This window comes from Rhincodon typus, chromosome 19, assembly GCF_021869965.1.
Source record: "Rhincodon typus isolate 14 chromosome 19, sRhiTyp1.1, whole genome shotgun sequence".
NCBI classification, from domain to species: Eukaryota; Metazoa; Chordata; class Chondrichthyes; order Orectolobiformes; family Rhincodontidae; genus Rhincodon; species Rhincodon typus.
Genome location: NC_063350.1, coordinates 4085827 through 4092326, shown reverse-complemented (window position 1 = coordinate 4092326; position 6500 = coordinate 4085827). Strand labels below are relative to the sequence as shown.

The following is a 6500-nucleotide window of genomic DNA, read 5'->3' as shown; positions in this document are numbered from 1 at the left end:
GGTCAGTGTTGAGGGAGCACTGCACTGTCGGAGGGTCAGCGCTGAGGGAGAGTCGCACTGTCAGAGGGTCAGCGCTGAGGGAGAACCGAACTGTCAGAGGGTCAATACTGAGGGAGCGCTGCATTGTCGGAGGGTCAGTGCTGAGGGAGTGCAGCACTGTCGGAGAGTCAATACTGAGGGAATGCTGCACTGTCGGAGGGTCACTACTGAGGGAGTGTTGCACTGTCGGAGGGTCAGTGCTGAAAAAGTGCCGCGCTGTTGAAAGGTCAGTGTTGAGGGAGCACTGCACTATCGGAGGGTCAGCGCTGAGGGAAAACTGCACTGGCGGAGGGTCAATACTGAGGGAGTGCTGGATTGTCGGAGGGTCAGTGCTGAGGGAATGCCGCACTGTCGGAGGGTCAATACTGAGGGAGTGTTGCACTGTCGGAGGGTCAGTGCTGAGGGAGTGCTGCATTGTGATCAGGTGAATTCTGAGGAATTATTGAAATGATATTTTTTGATGTGACATTATCCTCTATTTCGTGTAAAAGGTATGAAACATCACATGGCACCGTTTCTAGGAACTGGATGGGAATTATCCATGGTGTCTTGGCCAATATTTCTCTCTCAATCAACATTCCTAAAAGGTGATCATAATCCTATTGCTGTTTATGAAAGTTTTTTTGGCACAAATTAGCTACTGTGTTTCCTACATTACAATAGTGACTACATTTCAGTTGTAATGTATTGGCTGGAAAGCACTTTGCAATGTCCTGATGTTATGAAGGCACTGTGGAAATGCAAATCTTGTTTCTTTAGGGTTTAAGTTGACAAGAAGCAAATATAGCTCTGAGTAGAGCAGTGCAGATGACATGGTGAACATAGAAATCCAAAAGAAGTTGTACACAACAGAATATAAAAAGGGACAGTGGCAAGTTGAATACAAATCTGGTCAATAGACCGGAAAAAAGACACTATGGTTATAATGGAGTGTCTTTTAAACTGGTGGAAGATTTGCGTAGGAGTTCCACTGGGTAGGTGGTTATTAAACTAGGCTGGGACTTTTTTCACTGGAGCGTAGGAGGTTGAGGGGTAACCTTATAGAAGTTTATAAAATCATGAGTGGCATAGAACAGGTGAATGACAAGGGTCTTTTCCCTAGGGTGGGGGAGTTCAAAACTAGGGGGCATATTTTTAAGGTGAGAGGAGAAGTTATAAAAAGGACACGAGGGGCACCTTTTCTTACACAGAGTGTGTGGAATGAACTGCCAGAGGAAGTGGTGGATGCAGGTGCAGTTACAACATTAAAAAGACATTTGGACAGGTATATGAATGGGAAAGCTTTACAGGGATATTAGCCAAACACAGGGAAGTGGGACTAAGCGGACTGAAGGGTCTGTTTCCATACTATGTGAATCTATGACTCTATGTATTAATGACCTAGACTATAGTGTACAAGTGGGCCATTCCAAAGTTTTCAAATTTTCAGATGATATGACACTTGATAACGTTGTAAACTATGAGAGGGGCAGTTCAGTACTCCAAAAGACACAAGATGGATAGATAACAGATAAAGTTGAACGCAGAGATGTATGAGGTGGTTCATTTCAGTGAGCAGATACAATAAGAAAGAAAGGGCATAATTCTAAAAGATGTTAGAAGCAGAGAAACCCAGGTGCATATGTACACAGATCATTGAAGGTGGCAGGAGCAAATTACTGCAGATGCTGGAAGCTGAACTGAAAGCAAAAAATGCTGGAGATCACAGTGGTCAGGCAGCATCACGGAGAGAGAGCAAGCCAATGTTTTGAGTCTAGATGACTCTTTATCAGAGGTAAAGTGAAGTGTGGAGGAGGCAGCATTTATGCTATAGTGGGGGGGTGGTTGGTGGCAGAACAGGTGGAGAGAGCAGTCAATAAAGTATACAATGTCCGCGGCTTTATCAATAGGGTTATAGAGTCCAACAGCAAGGAGGTGATGTTGAACTTGTTGTAAGACACTTAGTTAGGCCTCAGCTAGAGGACTGTGTATGGTTCTGGGCACCACATTTAAGAAGGATGTGAAGGCATTGGACAGAATGCAGAAGGGATTCATGTGAATAACTCCAGTGATGAGGAACTTCAGTAACATGGACAGATTGGAGATTTTAGGACTGTCTTCTTGGAGAAAAGGATATTGAGAGGATATTTGATGGAAATGTTCACAATCAGCAGGGGATTAGCCAGATTAGGTAGAGAGAAACTGTTCCCTCTTGTGAAAGGATCAGGGCTGAGATGGAATAGATTTGAAGCAATTAGCAGAGAGTATTGCAGAGAGCACTATCTGAGAGTTTGGGAAAGAGGTAGTTTCAACTGGAACATTCAAAAGAGCATTAAATTGTTGTGTGAAAACTAAGAATGTGTAGGTTTATCGGAAGAGTGGCACTAAGTGAATTGCTCATCAGAAATGATGGACTGAATGGCCTGTATCTGGGCTGTAACAATTTGGTGACCAGCTGTGTAACTAGCTGGGCCACCTACCCCTCAGCGGAAAACAAAGTCGAGTAAAGAAGGGGTCAATTGATGTCAGAACCTGCTAGGCATTCAATTATTTACCATCAGTTTCACTGACAGCAATAGCAAGTCCTCATAGACTTCAAACTGCACCATCCTGGGGCCTCAAATCAGGAGGTGGTGGAATTGTAATGTTCAAGGTGAAAGGAGAGAGCTAAAGACACTGTGTTCATCTTACTTATGCTGCTGTCTTGATCTGATTCACATTGGCAAAGTGCTCTATGATGCTTTGAGGGTGTCAATCAAGCTACTTCCCGACAGTGGGCTTGGAGCAGGGAAACAATCAGATTTTAGCAAAACGGATTTGGTTAGATGTGCAATTTTTAATACAGTGCTGATAACATGAACTGAACAGACGCAATCCAGCAGCACGTGAGAGATACGGCTGTGGTTCAGTTCGGGTATCCTCATCTCAAATCTTACATTTATATTTATTTTCTCTGGTGTTCCAGTATTTTCATCTTTAATTATTGCAAACAATACTAGCCTAAGTTGTGAAAAACACTTGTTAAACCTGGCAAAGGGAAAATGAACAGTTTTAATTTACCCCTGAAGTAGACTCAAGAGGTGGAGTGGGACAGACAGACGGCTTTGGCCATGTACTTTGCCCATTGAGAGGCTGGGAAGCAGAACAGGATCTGGTTGACATTGGGGTACCGGGGAAGGGGGAGTGTGTGTTGAAGTGTGCAGCCTGGTTTGCTGCAATGCAGATGTCTAAAGCTGGGACAACTCTTGTGCATTTTTAAAAATTAAATGCTGCTCTCTTTCTATTCCCATACAATCTACAGCCACCTCTTTAGACTCCTCAAATTGCCTGTATTTAATCCCAATCTCCCCCCAGCCTCCGTTCTCGTATCCCAGCTTTACAATCCCACTGTACAACTCTTACATTTCACACTGTACACTTCAGCTGTGGTTGCAAAGGACCTCTCTGTTACCAGACAGAAATTAGTGCAGCTCCTTTTTGAACCAGTTAATTGCACCAGTGTGTTACCAGTTTTACAGTCCCACAGATCTTTTCACATGGGAAATCAATTCTGCATCGCTACAAGCATTCTTAGAATGTTCTTCTGTTTACTTTCCTTTCAGGTAGCACTAGTTTGGCGAGTTGACTCTCAAGGTTGTGGGTTTGAGCCTCACTCATTAATGCATGTGATCCCAGTGCAGTACTGAGAGATGCTGCACTGTCAGAGGTGCTGCCTTCTGTCTACCCTCTCAAGTGAAGGATTCCACAGTACTATTTAAAGAACAAGGTCACTGAGCTCGAGATTTATCTCTCAGCCAGCATCAATAAAATCAGATTATCTTGTCATTATCTTCTTGCTGTTTGCAGGAGCTTGCTGCGCACAGTCAGTTTCTTGCGCTGACAATACTTCAGAAATATTTTAATGGCTATGAACAGCTTTGAAGTCCTCCGAGGCTGTGAAAGGTGCTATATAAATGTGAATTGTTTCTCTGATGAAGGTACGGACTGCCAGTGTTGTTGCTGGGACCAGTAGCTACATGATACACACCTGTAAGCTTTGAAATTCCTGCAGGGGCCACAGCTTGGGAAATTAGACCCAAAGCTGTGGCCATTGCCCTGGGTTTGCCTGTGAATTGCACTGGAATATGGATAAGGGTCACTCAGGGTAACCATCCAAGTCCCTGAAAAATACTCAACTCGTAGCATATATTCCCCGTCTTAAACCCCAATCCTGACCCCAGAACTAAACCCTATTCCCGTCATTGACTCTAAAACTAAACCTGAAACCCCAATCCTGGCCCCAAAACTAATCCCTAAACCCTGTCACTTATCCTAAATCTAAACATTAATTCCCATGACTGACCCCACAACTAAACTTTATCCCTCCCCATCATTGACTCTAAAACTAAACTCGAAACTCCAATCCTGACCCCACAACTAAACCCTAAACCCATCACTTTCTCTAAAACTAAATGCTAAACCCCATCACTGACCCTGGCTAAAGCCTAAATACACCATTACTCTCACTTTCTCTAAAGATAATCCCCATGACTGACCCCACAGCCTAACCATAAACCCCATCACTGACTCTAAAACTAAACACTAAATGCAAATCCCGACCCCAAAACCCAACCCTAAATCCTGTCACTAACTCTAAAACTAAACTCTAACCCCCATCACTGACCCCCAAAACCCCTAAACCCTACAACTGACCTCAGTTACTGAATCTAGACTCTAAACCTTAAAGTCCATCGTTAGTCTAAACACTGATCCTTAACATTAATCTCTCAAACCCATCACTGACCCCATTGCTCCAATTTACAAGATTTGTTAAGTACTGTGTAAACAGCTGCATCAGTGGGATTAATATTTCAATGTGATTAACCTGCAGTTACATTACACAACACTAAACAATACCCCATAAAGGCTGGTATTGACTCCAGATACCCTGTTTGCTGCCCCTAATATCAGCCCTGTAAAGCTCTGCACAGATCCTAATCATGAAAATTGCCACATTTATTTTAAATTTCACCAATATCAGATTATCACAGCAAATTCATGGGGCATTTCTGTAGCCCCTCCACAGCCTGCACTCTTGACACATCCCTTTACCCACACTCAGACCATTTTACAGTTTTACACACTCAGTACCAGCCTCTCACATCCATCCATTCATTGTCTTTGCTCACCGATTCTGTAAAACTTGCTCAGTTTGACAACAGAGGAACAGCAGCACTGCAGGCTATTCAGCCCATTAAGCCTGCACTGAATTTCAATTGGATCGGAACTGATCAGCTATATCAAAGCTTCTTTTTAATACTCTCTCCGTATCCCGCGATGGTCGTTAGTCTGCAATAATGTATGGATTGCTGTCTGGAACCTGCCTGATTCACGTCTTTCTGATTCTCTCAGGCTCATGTCGCTGGACATGTACTGATTTTTCCTTCGTTCTCAATGGGTTTCGCATACTGATCTTCTCTCAGCAGACAGACAGCTCTTTCATATCACTGACAGTGACCCTCACACTCATTCTGGCACCCTAATCCAATCACTCAATCTGGATTAACCCTGGGGCGCACATTCTTACACACTCAATTTGGATTAACCCTTATGCACACATTCACACTCAATTCAGATTAACCCTGGGGCATCCATTTACACTCACTCAATTCGAATCAACCCTGGTGCACATTTTCACACTGACTCGCACATTCATTCTGGGATATCCCACGGCACTGACAGATACATTTTGTTTTTGCCTCTGTCTGACTCTCATTTTGCTGCTTTCTTTTCTCATACCCGTGTGGACCCAATATTCATTCATCCCCACACTCCCTCTTGCACATGCTAATTCTCTCTATGTCTGTCTCGCTGCTTTGCTCGCACGCACGTACACAAGGTTTTTTTTCAAATAAAACCCTCGATTTCCCACTCGAGCTGATTGTTGGTCATTGCTGCTACACACTCAGGCTCGCTGCATATTTCTGACACTTTTACACACTTTGCTTTCCCAGCCCAGTACTTCTCACTGCCGGTCCCCTTTTGTCTCCTGTGTGCAGTGTCGGTTCTGACCGGAATTTAAACATCTACAATGGACTCACACCGAACACCGGGCTCCGGCTCCTGTTCACTCAGGCACAGAGAGAGAGATACTCACAGTGTTCAGGCTGTTCCTCCCGAGGGGGACTCGGGGCTCAGTACCTGGCTCTGCAGCCTCTCTGTCCCCGCTCTCACTGAAACCTGTTTCGCGGCAAACAGCCTCGGAACCCCGGGGAACTGAGTGAGATCAGAGCGGGGACCTTAAATGGAGAGGGGAGGAAGAGGAAGTCACAGCGATTCAAGCTGCAATACTGGCGTGGGAGGGAGGGCGCTGTCAGCACACACACTGACCCAGACACACAGGGTGACACACACCCTCACACAAAGTGACCCAGACAGACAGGGTGACACACACCCTCACACACAGTGACCTAGACACACAGGGTGACACACACCCTCACACA

At 44.7% G+C, this 6500-nt stretch overlaps 1 protein-coding gene across 1 annotated transcript in view; it reads right to left on the bottom strand.

Annotated features, from left to right (window-relative positions):
• The window catches only part of LOC109935217 (neurocalcin-delta-like), a 25589-nt gene extending 19308 nt beyond the window's left edge, over positions 1 to 6281 (bottom strand). The window contains exon 1 of the mRNA XM_020533889.2: positions 6155 to 6281. The gene's annotated coding sequence lies outside the window, so the exon portion shown is untranslated. The remainder of the gene's footprint in view (positions 1 to 6154) is intronic.
• Between the last annotated feature and the right edge of the window lie 219 nt (positions 6282 to 6500).